Genomic DNA, 20,575 nt, shown 5'->3' with positions numbered 1-20,575 from the left:
AAGAAACTTGCCAAGCAAAGCTTTTCCATGTAAATAGTACAATGTATCACTCTTGCATCCCTTGACAATGATCCCTTAAGAAACTTCCATGAACCCCAACAAAAATGGTTGTATAACTCTGTGCATCCATCTGGCCAACAGACAATAGACTCTTCTTGATGCCTGGTACATACCTTACATCTTTAAGCATAAACTCTTGGCCATTGTTTAATACCAAGCGCACAGTGTCCATTCCTTCAATGTCACAAGCATGGTTATCCCCAAGGTAAACCTTGCCATACTTGCCTGCATGATAAGAAGCAAAACACTCCACAGATGGAGTCACATGAAATGAGGCACCCGAATCTACTATCCAAGACTGTGTTAAGGCCATCATTTGCACTTAGCAATGCATCAATGACATCTCTACGTGAGATAAGCATGTCTTTTGCATTTGCTACAACAAAATCTGAGGGGCATGAAGCTGCAACCAAGATCTCTTCACTGTCGGATAACTCTGTGATAACCACACTAGAGGATACATTGACAGTCTCCGAATCCTTGGAGGAGGTACCTGCTGATTTTTCCCCTTTCTTATCCTTTGTCTTCTTCTTCTCCTGTGATTCCTTCTTCCTTTCCTGCTCTTTCTTGAAATACCTGCAATCTGGCTTCTTATGGCCTTTTCTGCCACACTGATAACAAGTCACATCTTTATCCCTAGACTTGCTTTTGCTTCTGACTTTTGCCTCTCGCATTGTAAGCAGAATTGCCACCTTCCCCACCACTAGACTTGTGTCTAATTTCCTCATTTAAGATGGAGCCTCGCACTCCATCATATGTGAGGTTGGGGCTATCACTCACAAGCGTTTCCCAAGAGTCTGGCAAAGTCATCAACAAAAATATGGCTTTCAATTTTTCATCAAAAGGTTGAAGCCCAGTATCCTGTAGCTGACTCATAACACTGGTGAAAGCACTTAAGTGCTCAGAAGCCGACTTGGCTTCGTCAAGCATCGTGTTCACCAGTTTGCGCATCAAATGCACCTGATTCACAGGGGTGACATTCTCATAAGTGGCCTTCAACTTATGCCAAATTGCATGTGCACTGTCCAAGCCCATTATGTCCACTAGAATGTCATTGGTCACAGCCATTTTGATGTAGGCCTTTGCCCTTTTGTTGAGCTTGGCCCAATCCTCATCCGGCATATCCTCAGGCTTTACAGCCAAAAGGGCGTCCTCACAATCCTTGAGGAACAAAATCCCCTGCATCCTGTCCTGCCATAGGTCGAAACCTGTGTGAGTGCGCGGATGCGGTGCGTATGCGGAGAGTGAGAAGGAGAGGGAGGGAGACAGAGAGCAGGACACAGGATGTGGGGTGGAGCTTCCAAATCTCACTGTATGAGTACCATGTGAGAATGTGAGTGAGAGCTCCTTATTCTTTGTATGTATAAAGAGTAAGGAGATAAATGTGGGCAGCTGGACACTGGCCGACAGACACGAGTAAAGCACGGTGAGGCACACCGCCTTTACCTAACATTCTCCCACTAAAGGCTGTGTGCTGATAAGTGGCGAGAAGACTAGCCTACAACTAGTATATACAAGAAGTGAGAGAAGAAGGCTCTCAACCTATGCCCACTAGCTCACTCTGTAACCACTCTAGTGTAGATGCAACATGCATACCACTACGGCTAGAGCTACGATGACACTCCTGATGCAGGTATCGAGTGACGACCTGCATGGCTCCACAATGCACAATGCCAGTGTCAGTCATCGCACGACTGACAACTCCCACTGCAAATGCACCAACCGCATAAGCAAGATCAGGTCTCGAGACCAAAAGGTCAGACATGAGAGACCCGAAAGCCGACGAAACATGCACTATGTGTGCCAACCTATCCCTGTCAGCAACCTCAGTGCCATATGCATCCTCATCAGGAACCACCTGACTATGCATCACTATGTCAACATCCTCTGGCAAAGGCATATCTGTTGAGAATGACTGCAAAACCGAAAAATCAGCACCACTGCAATCACACACAGCTGTCTGAAGGACACTGTCGCCCTCAAATGTATCAAATGCATCATAGAACAATGCATCTGTCTCTGGCTCAACCGATGTCATCTCAACGGATGACTGACCAAGGTGTGCATCCCCAGAGATACCATTGTCTGCGTGAACGTCACCACAAGACAGATGCACAACCTGCTGTGTCTCACAAGAGCCCGCCTGCTCTAATTGCCTAACCTCAGTAGGCACACACACAACTGTCTCACTACTCTGCTGACACAAAGGCAAGGCAGCATGCAACCTATTAGCAAAGGAAACCCGTCTCTGCTGTCTACATGGCTGCAACAATGTCACAGAGATAGTGCCATCTCTCTCGTGACTAACATGCATCGGATATGTGCTATCAACACTAGCACCTCTAGCTAAAACAAGCTGTCCACGATGCAAACTAAAACCGTGCTCATCTAGCACAACATGGCATCCACTGTCTCTCAACTGACTCACGGAGACCAAACTCCGAGTCAAACTCGGCACATGCCGAACATGCCTCAGCACTAGCATTGCTCAACTCGGCAATGACATCCGAACATCTCCTGCACCAACAATGTCATGGACTAAACCATCAGTCAAGCGCACATGTCCAAGCAAACCGCTAGCATACGAGCAAAAGTACTCGCGTCTCGGTGAGACGTGAAATGAAGCATCAGTATCTAGCATCCACTGCGAAGGTAATGTGCCATCGCATGACATGAGAACCTCAGGAGTAAACATGGAAGCAAGAACGACCTCACCGTCGTGTGTAGCCTCATACACAACATCTGCCTCCGATGTAGTCAAAACTGAAGCATCCAACCTGTATTGACGTTTGCGCTGTCCCATCCTGCGAAAACAACGCCTCTGAATGTGTCCTGTGTGTCCACAATGCCAACAAGTGTGCAATCTCCGTCTCTGAGACCTGCATCTCGCTCTAGGCGCATCTCTGGACTGTGAGGTGTCATATCTCTGACACAACAACTGCCATAAATCTCTAGTTGTACGTGCATGCATAACTATGCAATAGACTGACTCTACTAGGCTCAACATAATCGTCGACCGCGCTAGTGCATCCAAGTCCTCTTACGCACTGTCAGACATGGACTTTGGCCTCGCATCCTTGCCCTGCAGTGGCAATGCCTGGCCCAAACAAGTCAATGCATCAAGCATATGCGAGCTCCACCAAGCGAAATTTGACCCATCAAATCTCGTAACAAAGAGCTCAAACTCTGACGTGCATACTGCCATGTCTGGCAACCTGTACAACCAAAGAGCAGTAAAACCAATCCAAAAAACTGTCGGCAACCACACAACTGAGACAGAACCAAAAAAGCAAGTGCGGAATAGCTCGATGCACAAAGTATGCAGAAGGTCTCCCACTAGAACCACAATTTGCGGACAAAAGATATGGATGCGAATACACGCCGCAATCCAAACTGCCAAATACTATGGCAAACAATGCTCGAGATAACAAAACTCTCCCACCCGAGAGCAAACAACTGTCTCAAGCAAAGAAGGTGAACAAGAGGTCAAGCGCACTAGCCTCTACAATAGGCATACATATCTGGCAAAATTTTGACAAAGTCTCCTCTGTAACTGGAGTAAAAAACACAACTGTAAATTGCAATGGAGACAACAACAAATGCCCAAATGGCCAATCCGGGAATGTACTCGTCCGGAATCACCTCACAATTGGTATCAGAGCCATGGCGATCGCGGAGAGCATGACGACTTTGAGAGCTTCGAAACGATAGCTCGCTCGCTCTCGACGGTAGAGAGATTAAGAAAGCTCGGAAGCTTTGTGAGAATGCAATGGGAGCTTGTGAGCTCAGTTGAGAGTGATGTATGCTCTTGTGGAAGCTCCAAATGGCCGAGCACACACAGCTCAAGACCAAAAAAGCAGAGCAAAACATGCTCGCAATGCACCACCCAAAAGGAAAAACACTGCACACAAATCCTGAGTGCTATAAGCAATCGCAACATCGATCGCACCAACAATGCGCATAAAACTCTTGGGAAAATTTCGTCAGAGTTTTGTCAGTAAAACGGCCACAAAACCAGTAACCAAACTGACTGCATGCTCAAAACCACGAGCAACCAAAGCGCATCAAACCGCACTCTAAATGCATACACCAATCTCCACACTTTGCATACATCATTGCAAACACCTGCAAATCTAGTACACAAATATCTGCTCTACCTGTGACTGCCAAAAAACATGCTCGAGGCATATATTGCCGAGCTCAAAATGCAATCACATTAGTCTCCATGAATATCAAACCACATAAGGCATACATTGTATCCTCCCACCTATGAGGAAACTTGCAGCAAATATCACTCTCACATTTGAGAGCAAACCATGTGTGGAATCCTCGACACACAATAAACAACTGCTGCTGCAAAAAATTCAGCGTTCAGAATTTTAAAATTCTGATATGAAGAGCGCGTCCGGAGCGTGCCAAAACCCCAAGGTAGACTCCTGGATCACATGTATTTGAGTTCGGGTGTGAAAGCTATGCCAAAAAAAAACGTTGTTTTCGGCCCAAAAACGCAGCAAAAACTTGTTGCTGCAGCAGAAATTTCAGAGGTCAAAATCAGCTCAAATAGACATCACCATTGCGTCCGGAGCGTGCCAAAACCCCAGGTTACACCTTAACCTTGCATAAATCGCATTCCGTATACAAAAGTTATGCAAAAAACACTGTTTTTGGGGCCCGAAAAATGACCTGCGGAAATGAAAATCTGCATTTTTCCTGCAAGTATGGCTGCAAATAACCATACACACTTGCAATACACTCTTCCCTCAAGCTTGGGAATGCCCCTCAAGCTTCCATGAGCACAGATCTGGTGGTTGCTCACCGATCTCAAGCTTCCACCGAAAGCGAGCTCACCATAGCCGAAAGCTCACTCCTCTATAGCACTCCATCTGTCGCGAAGCCAAAGCTCTGATACCAATTGAAGGGGATCGGGGAGCACCACAGACGGAGAGTGAGAGAGAGAGAAGGCGACACACGACACACAGATATGGGTGGGGAGACTCAAAAGAGTAAGCAGCCCCCTATACACTTATGCTATGTATAAGGTATACAAGTCAGTGGGCGCCCAGACTCTGGGCGGCCGGGCAAGGCACAGGCGCCTATACCCCAACAACCTCCCACTTAAAGGCAACTGTGCCTTTAAGCAAGAGAACCTAGTCTAAAGACTACAAAAGGCGATCTCAAGCTTCCACCGAAAGCGAGCTCACCATAGCCGAAAGCTCACTCCTCTATAGCACTCCATCTGTCGCGAAGCCAAAGCTCTGATACCAATTGAAGGGGATCGGGGAGCACCACAGACGGAGAGTGAGAGAGAGAGAAGGAGACACACGACACACAGATATGGGTGGGGAGACTCAAAAGAGTGAGCAGCCCCCTATACACTTATGCTATGTATAAGGTATACAAGTCAGTGGACGCCCAAACTCCGGGCGGCCGGGCGGCCGGGCAAGGCACAGGCGCCTATACCCCAACAACCTGTGCCGTCAAATCGCTTGATTTCTATCAAGCTCTTGGCATCAGACGACGAGGAAGTAGAGGCCATTTGCACGGATAAAAATGCAGCAAAAAGTGTCTACACAAAATCTGAAAATTTCCAGTGACAATGTACCGCACGTTGCATACAATGTGCTGAAAATTTCAGCAATTAATAAGTATCCCCAATGCGTACTTGCATAAACCCACAAAAGGTGTACATGAACCTCAATTTGTGTACATAAAAACAATCCAATTCTGAATTTTCTGCAAATTTACTGTTTTGGCGCATCAATTTGCATCAAATGGACCTGTTTTGAGTGGGAAAAGCAAGGGGCATTCACGGGAATCGATTTAGAACACCTGCGTTTTGCTGTTTTGACCTGTAATTTTCTGGTTTTTACCTGTTTTGACCTAATTTCACCTTGTTTTAGGTGACACCGGAAGCAAGGGGCTTCGCAATGAAAGCGGAAATTAGATGCGAGAGAAGCCTTTTGCCTGCTGTCCAGCCACCTGCGCAAAGCTTTTGAAACCCTAATCTGGCTCTGATACCAATTGATGAGCGCACGGCGGTGTGTGCAAGTGATAGAGCACGCGAAGATGTGCAGGCCTTGAGGCTTGAAGCGGAGGCCCTGTGTTGCTGAAGAAAAGCGCTAGTAGAACGAAGAGGGAGAGAGAGAGAGCTCACGTGTTTGGGGAAAACTCAATAAGTGAGTTTTGGGTTTTCCCACTTTTATTATAAGTGACCTTTAAAAAATGTGTCCAGGTTCAATATGAACCTGGACAAAGTATAAAAATGTACAAAAAGGGGTTATTTAGGCCTTTAACCCAACACTACCCACTTATTTAAAGAGTACAAGGGTTGCCAAAAGCAGAGCCTCAAAAGCTGAAATCAAAAGCCTTTTTAAAATAAAGCAAAAGCTGGTTATTTTTCTCTCTCAAGCTCTCTCTCTTGAGTCTAAAAATAAAGCAAAAGAGTTCTCCCTCTCTCCCATCTCTTGCGTAGAATAAAAAGCAAGGCCAAAAGCTGCCAAAAAGCATAACTGCCGCAGCCTGTTGCTTCCGCAAATCACGGGGGTCCGTACAACTGCCACGTGTCAGCTGCTCCGCACTTTCCGGGACTGGTAACCACGTCAGCATTTGTTCCGGCTTGTGCAAGGGGTGTGTGTGTACACACGGACAGCCACATCATCACTTTGTGACATACCCCCCTCTTGAAAGCATTGTAATCGCCCTCGATTACGCCTGCAAAACAGACAGAAGCCATAAACTGTCTTAGCAGACACTGACTGTTAGTACCGACGCACTAGGAACACACATCTAGCACATGTACCAATCGACAGTCACATCATACGACATCACACGACATCACTTGACATCATAGGACATCACAAACATATCACATTCAACATTCATTCGGATCTTAGGCCATGATTTGTCGGCAATGTAGTTAGCAATCGCATCTAGATTCGATCGGGATGCTCGATTGACTAACACCTATTGTAACCATGTCTATTCGAGATCATTTAGAGCAAAATGCTGCAGTCATTTCGTTTATCAGTTCCTGCACTTAAAAACAAGTTAAGAACAAATCAGTTTTATATTTCGGAATTTTATTTCATAAAGTCATACAACAGAATACTGTCAGCTCTCAGTATCCATGAAGCTCAAAGAGACATCAGTGACTCTAGTATTCAAAAATTTCGAGGCATCTCTTGACAAAGGAGCGAAGTAACTCCTCGCTTTTCGGATCTTATGATATCCACTCTTCAAATCAATCTTGCTAAAGCATGTGTCACGTGACACATCCAACCCTATGTGTCCGTGGCCAAGCTACAATACGATCAGGGTTCTGTCAGTCCAGTCAGTCTAGATTTAGAAGTAATCTGGCACTTTTGTGAGTCTATTCGTAGACCGTGCATGCCCAGCCACTTAGATTAGATGCATATCCTCTGGTTCCACACAACATGATCATAAGCATTCCCATCAAAATCCATCAGAATCCTTCAGGGGAATTTTCCAGTGCATTTAGCCTATTTTCTCTATTTTTGACATTTTTCACTTGTTATTTTTAAGTGACTTTTGTTGGAAAGTAGGTAGGGCAAATTGAGTAAGTTTGTATATAAGCAAACCTAGGCTAGCACTAATTGGCAGAAGAGGCAGCAGGAGCCAAGCTCAGCAGGCAACTTCTCCAACAAGACCTTGGTGGACTTCCCTCCAAGCAAGACCCAGATCTAGCGTTTTCTTCATCAAGCACCATCGCCACCCACAGCATTAGCCTGGCGTTTCTCCATCAGAAGATCATTGCCACAGACACCCATCAACAAGCGTTTTTGGAAACCCTTGCCCTAGCGTTTTGGAGACCCAGCAACCTAGCGTTTTTGACAGACACATCAACCTAGCGTTTTTGCAGATTTGCAGCGTTTTCAGCCACAACAATGCAGCGTTTACAGCAATGAAGAACCTGCAAATTCAGCCCCTTAAAGAGGAGCAGATTCAGCCCGGAAAGACCATCAGTTTTCAGCCCTAAAACCTGCAGATTTTCAGCGTCAAAGACCTACAGAAACAGCCCCAAAATCAGCGTTATTGGACTAGCCGCAGATTTCAGCCCATAGCGTTTTTGGACAGCCGATAAAAGATTGCAGATTTTAGACCTTAGGTCGGTGTCATCATCCCCGTCGTCATCGTCGACATAGCCTAGACTTGCATCAGTTACATGCATTCAGTTTGTACCAGTTTGTGCAATAATAAGTAGACCACTCTCGCCGACGAGAGTGGGGCCTTCGGAGGAGGGTTTTACAACGTCTGGTGTTGTATCTCTCTTCTCTCTCTATCTCTCAGTCTCATTCACTTGCACGCACAGTGTCCATTCACTTTGTTTGTGATCATAGCATTCTCTCATTAAGAACGGAAGGCTCTACCTTCCATAAGAACAAAAGGAACCTTGAGCACAGTTCGGACAACTCATCTTGAGCAAAGCGCAAACATTCATTCCGCTGCACCTAACAGCATGAGGATCCCTGTAATCTGTCGAGTATATCATCGATCCTAGGAATCGAAAATCTGTTCTTGATGGTGATTTTGTTGAGAGCTCTATAATCGATGCACATTCTCCAAGATCCGTCTTTCTTCAAAACCAGCAACACTGGAGAGCAATACGATGAAGTACGAGACTGGACAAGACCCTTTTCCAAGAGGTCTTTCACTTGGTTCATAATCTCTTCATTTTGAGCTCGACTCACACGGTAAGGTGGCCAGTTCGGTGATGTGCTTCCAGGTATCAAATCAATGGTTTGATCTTCAGGACGAGCAGGTGGTAACTCGCCTGGCAGGCCCTCTGAGAAGCAATCGGCATGAGAGTGGAGAAAATCTTGGCGTTCTTTATCAAGTTCAAACATATTTGTCCTATCTTCATCACTCAACTCTTTCATAAAGATCGAGTACAAACAGACTGGATTTCACTAATTTGGAAATGGCCGAAGCTGATACAATAGGAACAGACTCGCCCTTAAGTTTAATATCAAGTACAATTGTTCTGCCCTTCTCTGTAGTCAATGTCGCTTTCCTCGCCCGATAGTCGACCACAACGTTGTTCTTGTGGTACCAGGGAATTCCAAAGAGGACATCACAACCTTCCAAAGGCATTATGTAAAAGTCCTCATGCCCCAAATACCCCTGACAATGCAACCGAAGTTTGCCAATGACAGGTGTAATGGCTACGTCCCTGCCGGGTGCATTGCCTCCGCAAGTGGTCCCATCCGATCGGGAGTGATCTCAAGCCGCGCCGCCAATTCTGGTGAAATGAAGTTGGCCTTGGCTCCTCCATCAAAGAAGATCAGGGCTTCTTGGTCTTTCACTTTGCCCCAAGCTCGGCAAAGTTCTGTACTTTCGTCTATCGTGCTGATATCGGTACCCACGCAATCTGGAACCAGTCCTGTTTTCATTTTGCCTTTTCTTCCACGGTCCTCAACTGCTCTCGAACTCTCAAGCCTTTCGTCGTCCTTGTCATTCTGTTCTTTCTGTGCCTTTTTAGGGCACTTTGCGAAGATATGTCCAGTTTCCTCACATCCATAGCACTTCCCTTCTCTGATGAAGCAAGCTCTCTTCTGAGGAAGCTTGGGTCGTGCATCTTTCTTTTCTGGGTTGCTCTTTCTCTTTCTACTTTCATTTGTCAAAGTTTGTTCGGCTCTTTGTGTCATGATCTCATCGGTGGGGTAGGTCAAACTGCCAGAGTGAATGGCAAAACCCCGTTTCGCATGACTCATCAATTCCTGAATGGAAGCTGACTTCTGTTCCAAGCAGTGATCTCGGATCTCTGTAGGTAGACCCAAGGTAAACCTCTCAATCTGTTCCTTGAACGAGATCTTCTTAAATGAAGAGGAGGGTAGAAAAGAGCTCCAAAATCTCTCGCAATAAGCGTCCACTGTATCCTTCTTGGTCATCCGAAGATGGTTCCAAGCAATTCATACATCACGTTAATACTCTCGAGTCAGCCAAGAAGAAATAAAAAGCCTCTTGAGTTTCAGCCATTTAACTAGCGCAGTCTTGCTTAATAGAAGCGTGGACCACCAAGTTCGAGCATTCCCCTTTAAGTAAGAGGCAGCTCTCTGAATCTTAGTGTGCTCTGAGTAACGCCCTCCCGCGAAAGCGATGTTAAACTACTGTACAAAAGACAAAGCCTTCGAAGTATCTCTATATCCAGAAAACGTGTTAAATTTAATTGACTGTCCACCTTCCTTAAACTCTCGGACTTTCTTGCTTTTGTCTTCCAGAAAGTCATACTGGTTGGCTTTATAAAAATTCTTCTTCTTTGCATAAAAGTTGCTGTCGTCGGAGTCTGAGAACTGTCACTCACGGGGCGAGATTTAGACTTCTTTTCCTTTTTCTTGCCCTTTTCGAAGCATTGCTTCTTGCTTCGCTTTTTGCCTTTTCGGTCTTCTTCGCTCGAGTCAGATGAGCTAGAAGAACTGGCAGAAGAAGAAGAAGAAGAAGAACTAGGTACTTCTTCAAATTGAACACGCTTCTTCTGCTTTCTTGCTTTTTCAAAGGTAGACTGGCGACCCAAATAACCCGGGAAATCAACGCCTTTCTTTTTCTTTTTGCCGTGCTTTTCGGCTTTGTTCTGCGCGTCAAAAAGCTAAGCAATTCGTGCATCAACCACCTCTTCTAATTCCTTCTCTGTATACTTCTTGGGAGTAGGAGGTTTCTTGGGAGCGGGTTTTGGGGGTGGTTTTGTGGTTTTCTGCCATTGCGTGTGCACCTCTTCCAAAGTGGTCTTGCTCATATATTTAGCCAATTTCAGGTCCTTGGCAAAATTAAGCATCATCTTTGTTGTATCGCCGATCAATTGTCGGTGCTCCATCTCTTGACACTCCGCTTGAGTAGGCCGAGGCGCGCTATACTCCTTGCCGGAATCTTCGTTGTGATCCCTTTCCGCATCTCCGGATGCAAAGGGATTCGATTGATTCTTGCCTGAAGCCATAGGTGCTGCGGGAAAAAAATTAGGGATCGGATTTCCCGTAGAAGAGAAATCGGCCGTGCTCTGATACCACTGTAACAGACTTGGACACTCCAAGTCAAGAATCTACCACGACAGCACCAAATAAGCAATTCAAAACAGTTCACAGTTCACATTTTATTGGACACTGGCCCGACGAGTTCCGTGCCTAGAGTTATTGGCCCCAAAGACTGGCGCCCCTTTCGGTATTTCTTTTTCAATTAATCTGAGTTCAAAGAATAAGAGTGCGGGCAAGCGCTCACACTCAGACTCTGCGTCCAGATGCTCTGAGTTGTGAGTGGCCTACCCACTTATTTGAAGAGTACAAGGGTTGCCAAAAGCAGAGCCCCAAAAGCTGAAATCAAAAGCCTTTTTAAAATAAAGCAAAAGCTGGTTATTTTTCTCTCTCAAGCTCTCTCTCTCTTGAGCCTAAAAATAAAGCAAAAGAGTTCTCCCTCTCTCCCATCTCTTGCGTAGAATAAAAAGAAAGGCCAAAAGCTGCCAAAAAGCATAATTGCTACAGCCTGTTGCTTCCGCAAATTCCGCCGCAAATCACGGGGGTCCGTACAGCTGCCACGTGTCAGCTGCTCCGCACTTTCCGGGACTGGCAGCCACGTTGCATTTCTTCCGTCTTGTGCAAGGTGTGTGTGTGTGTACACACGCGCAGCCACGTCATCACTTTGTGACACCAGGGGGGAGTACACATATCATAGATTGACATTGTACGGTCTCATACTCTGTTAGTCAAGGCGGCTAATCGCCCCCTCTTCCCCATACCAACATGTCTCTCTCTCTCTCTCTCTCTCTCTCTCTCTCTCTCTCTCTCTCTCTCGCTTCCGCACACGTGCACTCTCACATGGTATCAGCAGCTTCAGGCTCTCCATGGGACCAGCACTTCACCATCAGCATGAGGTTTTCCTCCCAAGGGATCAGATCAGCCACAGCGTTTCTGCAGATCTGCCAACGTTTTGCAAAACCTAGACACGCGATGGAATCTGGCATTTTTCTGTCACGGAGGACCCCACCTCCACCTACACTTTTTGCTCCCACACCTGGCGATCACCTTCTACACCCAGCGCTACACTTCTAGGACCATTCAGTCGGTGGAAAACCCTCTGCTCCACCTACGTTTTTCAGCAAGATTTGTGTTTTGGAGCGTTTTTAGGGCTGATTCAGCAGCGTTTTAGCAGAGGGGGGTGGCGTCAGCCTTGGCCCACTGGATCCTGCCTCCTACACAGCTCGGCATCCGGTGCCTTGCTAGCGAGATTCCTCTGATTCTATTACAGTTTTCAGCTATACACACCTGTTGTGTTTTCTCTGTTTCCAGCCCACCTGGGGCTGTGACATTGATTACCCACCCTCCCCACACCCTCTGCACCGCTCCAGACCCTACCGGGAGCGTACGAGCACGCTGAAAATTGCTGGACAGCAGCGTTTTCATCACCTCGGAGTAGTGTTTTTGGGTGGACAGCAGCCACATGGCTTGTGTTTTTCATAGAGGATGAAGTTACCGCCTGGCAGGACACCATCCGATCGTGGTCCGTGCAGTCTCTCAGTGACTGCTACAGTACACGGTATCTTCGACATCGGCTTGATCATCTACGGGCGTACGATCCTTGGGAGATCCATTCATTCCAGACATCATTCGGGGGGTTGCGCACTCCAGAGGGGGTGGTGACTTGTGGTTTGCTATGAACACACCTATGCACTCATCAGAGGAGTTCACACGAGATATGGACATGCTGATGGCATATCGGATTCCGACATTCCCAAAGAGGACACCACCATCTTGGGTGGACAGACACTTACCACTTGACCTCGACACGTCAGATCACTTGCTTACACACGAGCATCTACATGGACTTAGGGAGAGGATCTTGGATCTCTTCTTGGACAGGTTCATTGCTTGGATCTACAGACTGGAGTGGGACTTCAATGCTTTGGCTCTATTGGAGAGTTTACCCGCGAGATGCGGGAGATTAGGCATCCCACGACTACATCCGGAGTCACCCGGAGCTTGGCTTGGATGGTAGTGCAGTTGCTCTTCTACATTCTTGATCATTTGGATTGCTACCTTCACAGTTGCTTACACTCACCCTCGGTAACCTTACATCAGACTTATCCACTAACCTAGGCAATAGGCCACTCCCACTTCATTTACATTGAGAGCCACACCGAGTCGTGGTTTGGTGGTGGTGTTGGCGCGGATTCTATTTTGATTGACAACCGGAGGATTGGAGGTAGGAGATACAGGCAAGATGGCACAGACAAATTGATCTTCACAGCGCAGACTGCTAAGTCTAGCTTCCCTTCTTCATACAGGACGATTACAGTGCAGACAGCTTGGTCTGACCACACCTCTTCTCAGAGGCCCTTCACAACGCAGACTGTTGAGTCTGGCTTTTCCCTCATCTTGGATTACCCTACCCACTGACAGGACACCATCCGGTGGTGGTCCGTGTTGTCTACAGGTGACTATTGCCGCTTACGGTAGCTTCTACACTGCAAACTGTTTAGTTTGGTTTCCTTGTTTCGGAGGACGTTTACGGCGCAGATTGCTACATCTGGCCTTCCTGAAGTTTTACACAGCTAGCGACCTGGCCACACTGGGTTATAGGTTCGTACATTGACAGGATTCCGGTCATTCTCATGACGGTTCCTGGGCTTCTCCATTTTCTCGAGACGGTTTGACTATAGACACCACATATCCTATTGGGAAGGACACTTGTAGGTCTATTGGCACTTAGTTTTCACACTCAGTTCGGGACCTTCACGCAATATCTTCACCCTGTATCAGCGAATTACAGCAGTTTGCTACACTGCTCGTGACGGCACTTTACCATGAAGATCTCTCGAAGGTTGGGACACCTCAGACTGCTACAAACATCGCAACAGAGATATTCATCCTTTGCCTCACATCTTCGGCTTCACGCGGTTTGTTTAGCATCAGGTGCTAAGAGGGGGTGTTAGATTTACACCACTTTGATGCTTCACGCAGGTCTAGGGCACTTCCTTATACGGCTAGTGCCTCCGGGCTGGCCACCCATAGTCTAGGTTGTACCTTGTCCGGCCACCCGAGTTTGGGGCTCGCCACCCACTTGAGTTGGGCGCCCACCTTGGGCACTCATATATATGGGGGCAGGGAGGGTACACATATCACAAATTGACATTGTACGGTCTTTTGCGATTAGTCTCATAGGTCATTTTGGCCTTTTGCAGACGTTAATGTAACATTTCATTTCATTTCCTTTCTCTCTTTCTCTCTCACTCTCAAAAGCAGCAACAAAAAATATAACACCTGCAGCAGCAAAGCGCCCTTCGACACAAAGCACGCAACAACAGCAGCCCGTAGGCCTCAGCCTCAGCACCAGCACGCAGCAGCCTTGAGACTCTCACGCGCGTAGACTCTCAACTTCAGCACCAGTTCGTAGGCCTCAGCCTCAGCACCAGCACGCAACAGCAGCAGCGTGCGCAGGTTTCAAGGCTGCTATGCATAGGTCTCAAGGCACCAAGGATAGCAGAGCGTGGGCTCTTAGGGCAGCAAGCAGGCTCTCTCTACCTGCGTGGGCTGTGGGTTGCTCCCTCTCTCTCTCTAGTTGTGGGCTGCTGCCCCTGCGCGCACATCCCCTATGAGCTGCTTATGCAGTGAGTTAGAGGCTGCTCATACCACCTCCCTCTTGTGGGCTGGGGGCTGCTAGAGCCGCCCCTCGCAAGGACCAGCGGGCTGCCCTCTGCCTATGTGTCCATGGTCTTGTTGGGTATTGCTTCACCCTCACAGATAATGGAAACCATCTCCCCTGCTCCACCTTCACAGGACACGGAAGCCATGAATGTTTCACCTACTTGCAAGCCGCAAGAAAAGGCCATCTTCATGCTCACAAATAAGCAAATGACGCAAATGGAAAGGGAAATGAAGGAATGGAAAACAAAGATGGAAGGATGGTGGAAGGAGAAGGCCAATCTCTGCGTTTAGATTCTCTTTCTCCTTCTTCCATTATGCGCCTTCGTTGAAGACCATCTGAAGGAGGTTGTCCTTCTCCTTCCACCATCTTTCCATCTCTGTTTTCCATTCCTTCATTTCCCACTCCATTTGCGTCATCCGCTTGTTCGTGAGCATGAAGGTGGCCTTTGCTCGCGGCTTGCAAGTAGGTGAAACATTCATGGCTTCTGTGTCCTGTGAAGGTGGAGCAGGGGAGATGGTTTCCATGTTCTATGAGGGTGAAACAATACCCAGCAAGACCATGGACACGTAGGCAAAGGGAAACCCGCTGGTCCTTGCGAGAGGCGGCTCTAGCAGCCCCCAGCCCACAAGGAGGAGGTGGCGTGAGCAGCCCCTAGCTCACTCCATGAGCAGCTCATAGGGGCTGTGCGCGTAGGGGCAGCAGCCCGCAGGTAGAGAGAGAGGGAGCAGCCCACGCTACAACCCACAGTCCACGCAGGTAGATAGAGCCTGCTCGCTGCCCTAAGAGCCCACACTCTACTGTCCTTGGTGCCTTGAGACCTGCGCACGCTGCTGCTGCTGCGTGCTGGTGCTGAGGCTGAGACCTACGGGCTGGTGCTGAAGCTGAGAGTCTACGCGCGTGAGAGCCTCAGGGCTGCTGGTGCTGAGGCTGAGGCCTACGGGCTGGTGCTGCTGCGTGCTTTGTGTCGGAGGGCGTTTTGCTGCTATAGGTGTTATCTCAGACATAGGCTGCTGATGTGACAAAGCAAAAGCTTTTGGGTGGCAGGTTTGGAAAGCAATTCACTTTGCTGAGCTTTTAGAGCTCCATGTTTTTAGCAATTGAAGCTTGTGGGTGCTAGCTTTCGTATCTGTTCCTTTTGGACCATACTGCCTATAAATGGGTCTACTCTAGCAGAATCAGTGCATGATTGCACTGATTATGATTGCATATCTGTAGAGCGACTCCTGGGCAGTTGCAACTATATGCATTATTAATATAAAAAGAAGTACCAAAAGGGGCGCCTAACTCAGGGGCCAGTGCATCTAGCTAGAGGGCTCCAGCTGCTTTGAGGTACAAGTATTAACAGATTTTCAAGTTCAGACGTGTATTTGTTGTTGGTTCATCACCTCACCCGTGGCTTGCTAGTTACATCAATAGAAGAAATGAGCAAGCTATGGCACCAAGGGAGAGATAACAAGGCGAATAGTCCACAATGGCCTACATAAGATGATGGGAGAGTGTGTGTGGCCTTGAAGTTAATGCACCCACTTGAACACTAAATAAAATGATGACAGAGTGTGTGGCCCCTAGTTAATGCCTCTTTTAAAACACTCCATCAAAAATAGGGGAAAACATTGATTTCGCCATGCGACCCTATTCAACAAGCTTAATCCAATGGTCCCCAATTGCTCCAAAGAGTTCGAGTCTACTTTATGTAGGGCAAAAGTGCATGGGGCTGAAGAACATGTTAAACAATGTGTCAATGTTTACAGTTCAAGTGCAAACACAACACACACACACACACACACACACAAGAACATGAAGATGATGAACAGCAAGCTGGCACAACAGATATTAGGATTTTTAAGAAAAGGAAAAAAACAAGAAAACAAAGGTGTTTTATTGAAAGAGGGAGTTGTGCGTGCATGCGCGCGCGCGCGTGTGTGTGTGTGTGTGTGTGTGAGAGAGAGAGAGAGAGAGAGAGAGAGAGAGAGAGAGAGAGAGAGAGAGAGAGACTGACCAATCATTCTCCAAGGCTGTAAGAAAGGGGACCCGAGAAGACGGTAGGAGCTTGGACAAAACTACTGCATAAAGGAAGGCAAGAAAAGAAAGAATGCCTATTGAAATCAAGAAAGAACCCCACATTAGCAAATGCGGTGATGAGCGCGACCGATGGGAGAGAGTCGGTAATCTGAAAAGACCAGCAAGGTCTGGTCTCGCCTCCATTCTTCAATCGTCCTACATGAAACCATGTAATTAGTTGCAATATAGCTACTTGGTAAGCACATCATCGTTTATAACAATGTTAGAAGGATAAAAGTTCATATGGAACCTTGTAAAGGCTCAAAGTGGAAAAAGCTAAACAGCCATCAATGCCAATAATGGTCGCCATTCAGAGAGACTCACACAGAGCCTTCGAGGCCTCTAGAAAGATTTGAGAGTCGGGCGAGCACAAGTCTTGGTACTCACAGGTGAGTGTTGCTAAATTGGCTATATTCTTATTTTCTATGTAATTTAAATTTAATGAATTAAAATTATTTACATTTGTGCACATTAGAACTGCAAAGTTAGGACCTGTAGATCTACAAGATCGAGTAAGCCATCAGAAATAGACATCTCTGATGCGTCATTGATTGGTGACATGAGGCACTCCTAAGGAGTTGTTCCACAAGTTTGATGGATGAGAGACCAAGTAGTGGACATTCCAAATGCATCACAATATGGGTGACGGAGCATCAGCTAGGGATTACTCCACAATCTGAGTAGGAAATCTTGACTGAGGCTAAGTTACGCATAAGATGCAAGCACTTGAATGAAGATGGGTTTTGAGTAGCTTTGAGGAAATGCAATTGCTTTCTGAAAAAACGAGTTTCTTTTTTAGTGCTTTCCAGGAAAGCAAATGCTTTCCCATAAAGGAGTCTATGTTGGCATTGCGTATGTGCATGAGACTGCAGCCAAGGACGCCTTGGTTGTGTTTGTCTAAGCATAATTTTAAGCTTATAAGTTTTTATTGAGTTTTTAATAGGTCCAAACCATTTTTCAAATTGTCTCGCCACCCACCTTATAAGTGGGCGCTAAAAAGAGGTAAAAAAATAGGCGCCCTGTAATAACGGGAAGACACCACGTGCCAACGGAAAAGAATAGACTAAACACTCTTAGCGCTTCAAATAACACTAAACTAAAAGAGATGCACGACACACGAGACGGGGAGTGGTGGAGTTCCACCCTAGGCCCCAAATCCTAACGCCCCTTTCGGAATTTCATTATATTGGTTCAACTTAGTACAAGCCGGTACTCCCTTGCTCTGCACTTCCATGCGGGGAATCGTGTCAGAGAATGAGCCCATGGCACATATTTAAAGGCCCTAGGCCTGAAAAGCACTTTACAATGAAAAGCACGTACAACTCTGCCACATCATTAGGCTGTAGCACCAAAGACGGAAATCCATACTCCTGCCATGTGACATGTGCTCCAGCACACAACCCAGGGCGTCCGTACAACTGCCATGTCACCAAGTTCTACACAAATTTCTTCCTCTATGTGTGTGATCCTACTTTATTCTATTGTTTTTATGCCCCTGGGCACTTGCGCCCCCATTGGTTGGGGTCTCATAAGTTGGTGGGAACTCTTCTTTAAACTTAGGCCACTCGACAATGCTTTGCAAGTTGGTAAAACTTCTTCTGCTGCTTCTTCTCTTAGGGTTTAGGCCCCTCAGCCGCGATCTGCACATTGGCTCAGTTCTTCAGTGGCTTGTCACATCAAGAGTATGTGACATCCCCCCTTCTTGATAGAAGAGTAATCACCCGCAATTACCCTATATTTGCAAAACAACTCAAGTTAGCTCAAAAATTTCCGAGGGACATTCAAAGCGTCATTCAGTTTTCTCATCCAGATTGGAGCTCTTGATATTCTTGCATAGCAAAATTGGCCGTCAACCCAATGCGCTAATCTTAAACGGGTGTCTTGATGCACAAAAATTAAGTACCCAAGCAATCTCAGCCAATTAGAAATATTCAATGGTTGGCACATCACAATGCAACATAAATGCTCACATATGCATGTTACAAGACACAACGAACAACGCCACTAAGCACTCTCTCGAGACAGACGGTCTGCGGTATGAAGCTACTTAACGACTACCTCGTCAATGCCCCCGCAAAAGGTCCAAGCCATGAGCTCAGAGGACTGATACAACCAAACGCTCCCCAAACTGCAGCCTGTGTTGCTTGGAGATTTCAAGCATACAACTAAATATTGCCCCAACAACCCGTCTGCGCCGTTCAGAGGTTTTTCACCATCATACAACAAAGCGCTCCCCAGACATGCGTCTGCATCGTTCCGAGGTTCAGACATTATCAAACAGCATTTCCCACACTCCACCTGAGAGTAAATCACCAATCATTAAAATCAGTATTAAAACCAAATTCAAACAAATCAAATTACCACCAAGACAGGTTCAAAACAGATAACATCCATTTCAAATAGTACTTTCTCATACAAAATTCAAAATTATCTAAACACAAAACAACTAAAATATTTATTCAGATATTTGTTTGAACAACCGAACTTTGAGGACGACAGGCTTGTCCTTATGCCTCAAGGTAATTGTACTGTTCCAGATCTCGTGTGTCACGTCGTTCTTGTCATGCCAAGGCATGCCCAACAGAACGTCGCAGTTGCCTAACTTCATGATGTGAAATTTGGCTTTTCCGTGGTATCCTTGGATAGTCAACTCAAGAGCCCCAATTAGCGGAACGACTTTGTGAGTTTGTCTGATAGCTAGCTCAACTTCAATTTTGGGTCCTTATAAGATTTTTAGTAGCTCTGGGATTAAAAAAAATCAAGGCTTACAAGCCGTTGACTTTGCAACAATTCATTTGAACTCTCGAGGTTTATGCTATAAATATTAGGTACTAGTCCAATAGCAGGTCTAGCTCTCTTAGCCGAAGGTGGCCCTCTGGATCTTTCTGCCATCGGAGCGGAAAGTTGCTCCGAAGACATCAAAACTCTTTGCCGACATGTATTGAGAGTATGTCCAGTTTGAAAACATTCAAAACATCGTCCATCTTGTAGCAGTGTTTCTCGTTAATGCTGTGTCAGACGAGGCCTTTGACTTTCACAAGATTCCCGGTGATTTGTTCGTTGTTTCCGGAAGTTTCGGTTATTTGTTGGAGTTGCTTCTGTAGTGAACTCCAGCTTTCCTTTCATAAGTTTGTAGCCGACCGCAACATGGTTCATAAGCTCTTGCATTCAACTCGAAGAAAGACACCGGGAGGTAGAAGTCGAGAAACCTTTGGTTGTAGTTTTGCATAATCTCTGTGGCAAGCATTAAGTTGCCGCATTCCAACAAGATCTGGACTTGAAAGAGAGAAGTCATATGACTGCGAGCAAAAATTTTCCTAAAAGCTTGCCACGTCCTTGGAGCATGCGGTTGTGTTGCAATTGAACTCCACCACTGTATAGCATTATCTTTGAGAAATCCCGCTCCTCGAGAAATCTTTGACTCTTCCGTATAGTTCCCCAAAGCATAGATGTTGTACAATTTTTGGAGGAATTGCAACGCTTTCTTCCGATCTTTCACTCCAAAAAAAGTGAAAAGTTTTATTGTCGTGCCACCATTTTTTGAAATCCTTTGGCTGGGTAGGTCCGTACCCAGGTATGGATAATAAGGATATCCATACGTGCTACAACCATTGTATCTTGGTGGTGTGAGGGAGGTGGTGGCAATGCCAGAGGCAAAGGTGGTTGCACAGGATCACGGTCAAACGGGTTGCACCATATTCCTGAAGACTCCCCCAATCGGAACAGATGGCTGGGACGGTTGCCGGTTGGAAGCTCTTGTACTTTCTAATGATGGGGGAGGAGGTACCACTTGGGGCATTAGAGGGGG

At 46.5% G+C, this 20,575-nt stretch overlaps 1 long non-coding RNA gene across 2 annotated transcripts in view; it reads right to left on the bottom strand.

The window, feature by feature from the left end:
- The window catches only part of LOC147434768 (uncharacterized), a 68,334-nt gene that overhangs the window by 13,779 nt on the left and 33,980 nt on the right, over positions 1 to 20,575 (bottom strand). For both annotated transcript variants that reach the window (XR_015185386.1, XR_015185385.1), the window contains exon 2: positions 18,826 to 19,065. This is a non-coding gene — a long non-coding RNA (uncharacterized LOC147434768). The remainder of the gene's footprint in view (positions 1 to 18,825; positions 19,066 to 20,575) is intronic.

The sequence above is a fragment of the Adiantum capillus-veneris genome, chromosome 19 (assembly GCF_014529385.1).
Source record: "Adiantum capillus-veneris isolate H3 chromosome 19, ASM1452938v2, whole genome shotgun sequence".
Taxonomy (NCBI): Eukaryota; Viridiplantae; Streptophyta; class Polypodiopsida; order Polypodiales; family Pteridaceae; genus Adiantum; species Adiantum capillus-veneris.
The sequence above is the reverse complement of the archived record's forward strand: the minus strand, read 5'-3'. Positions and strand labels throughout refer to the sequence as shown.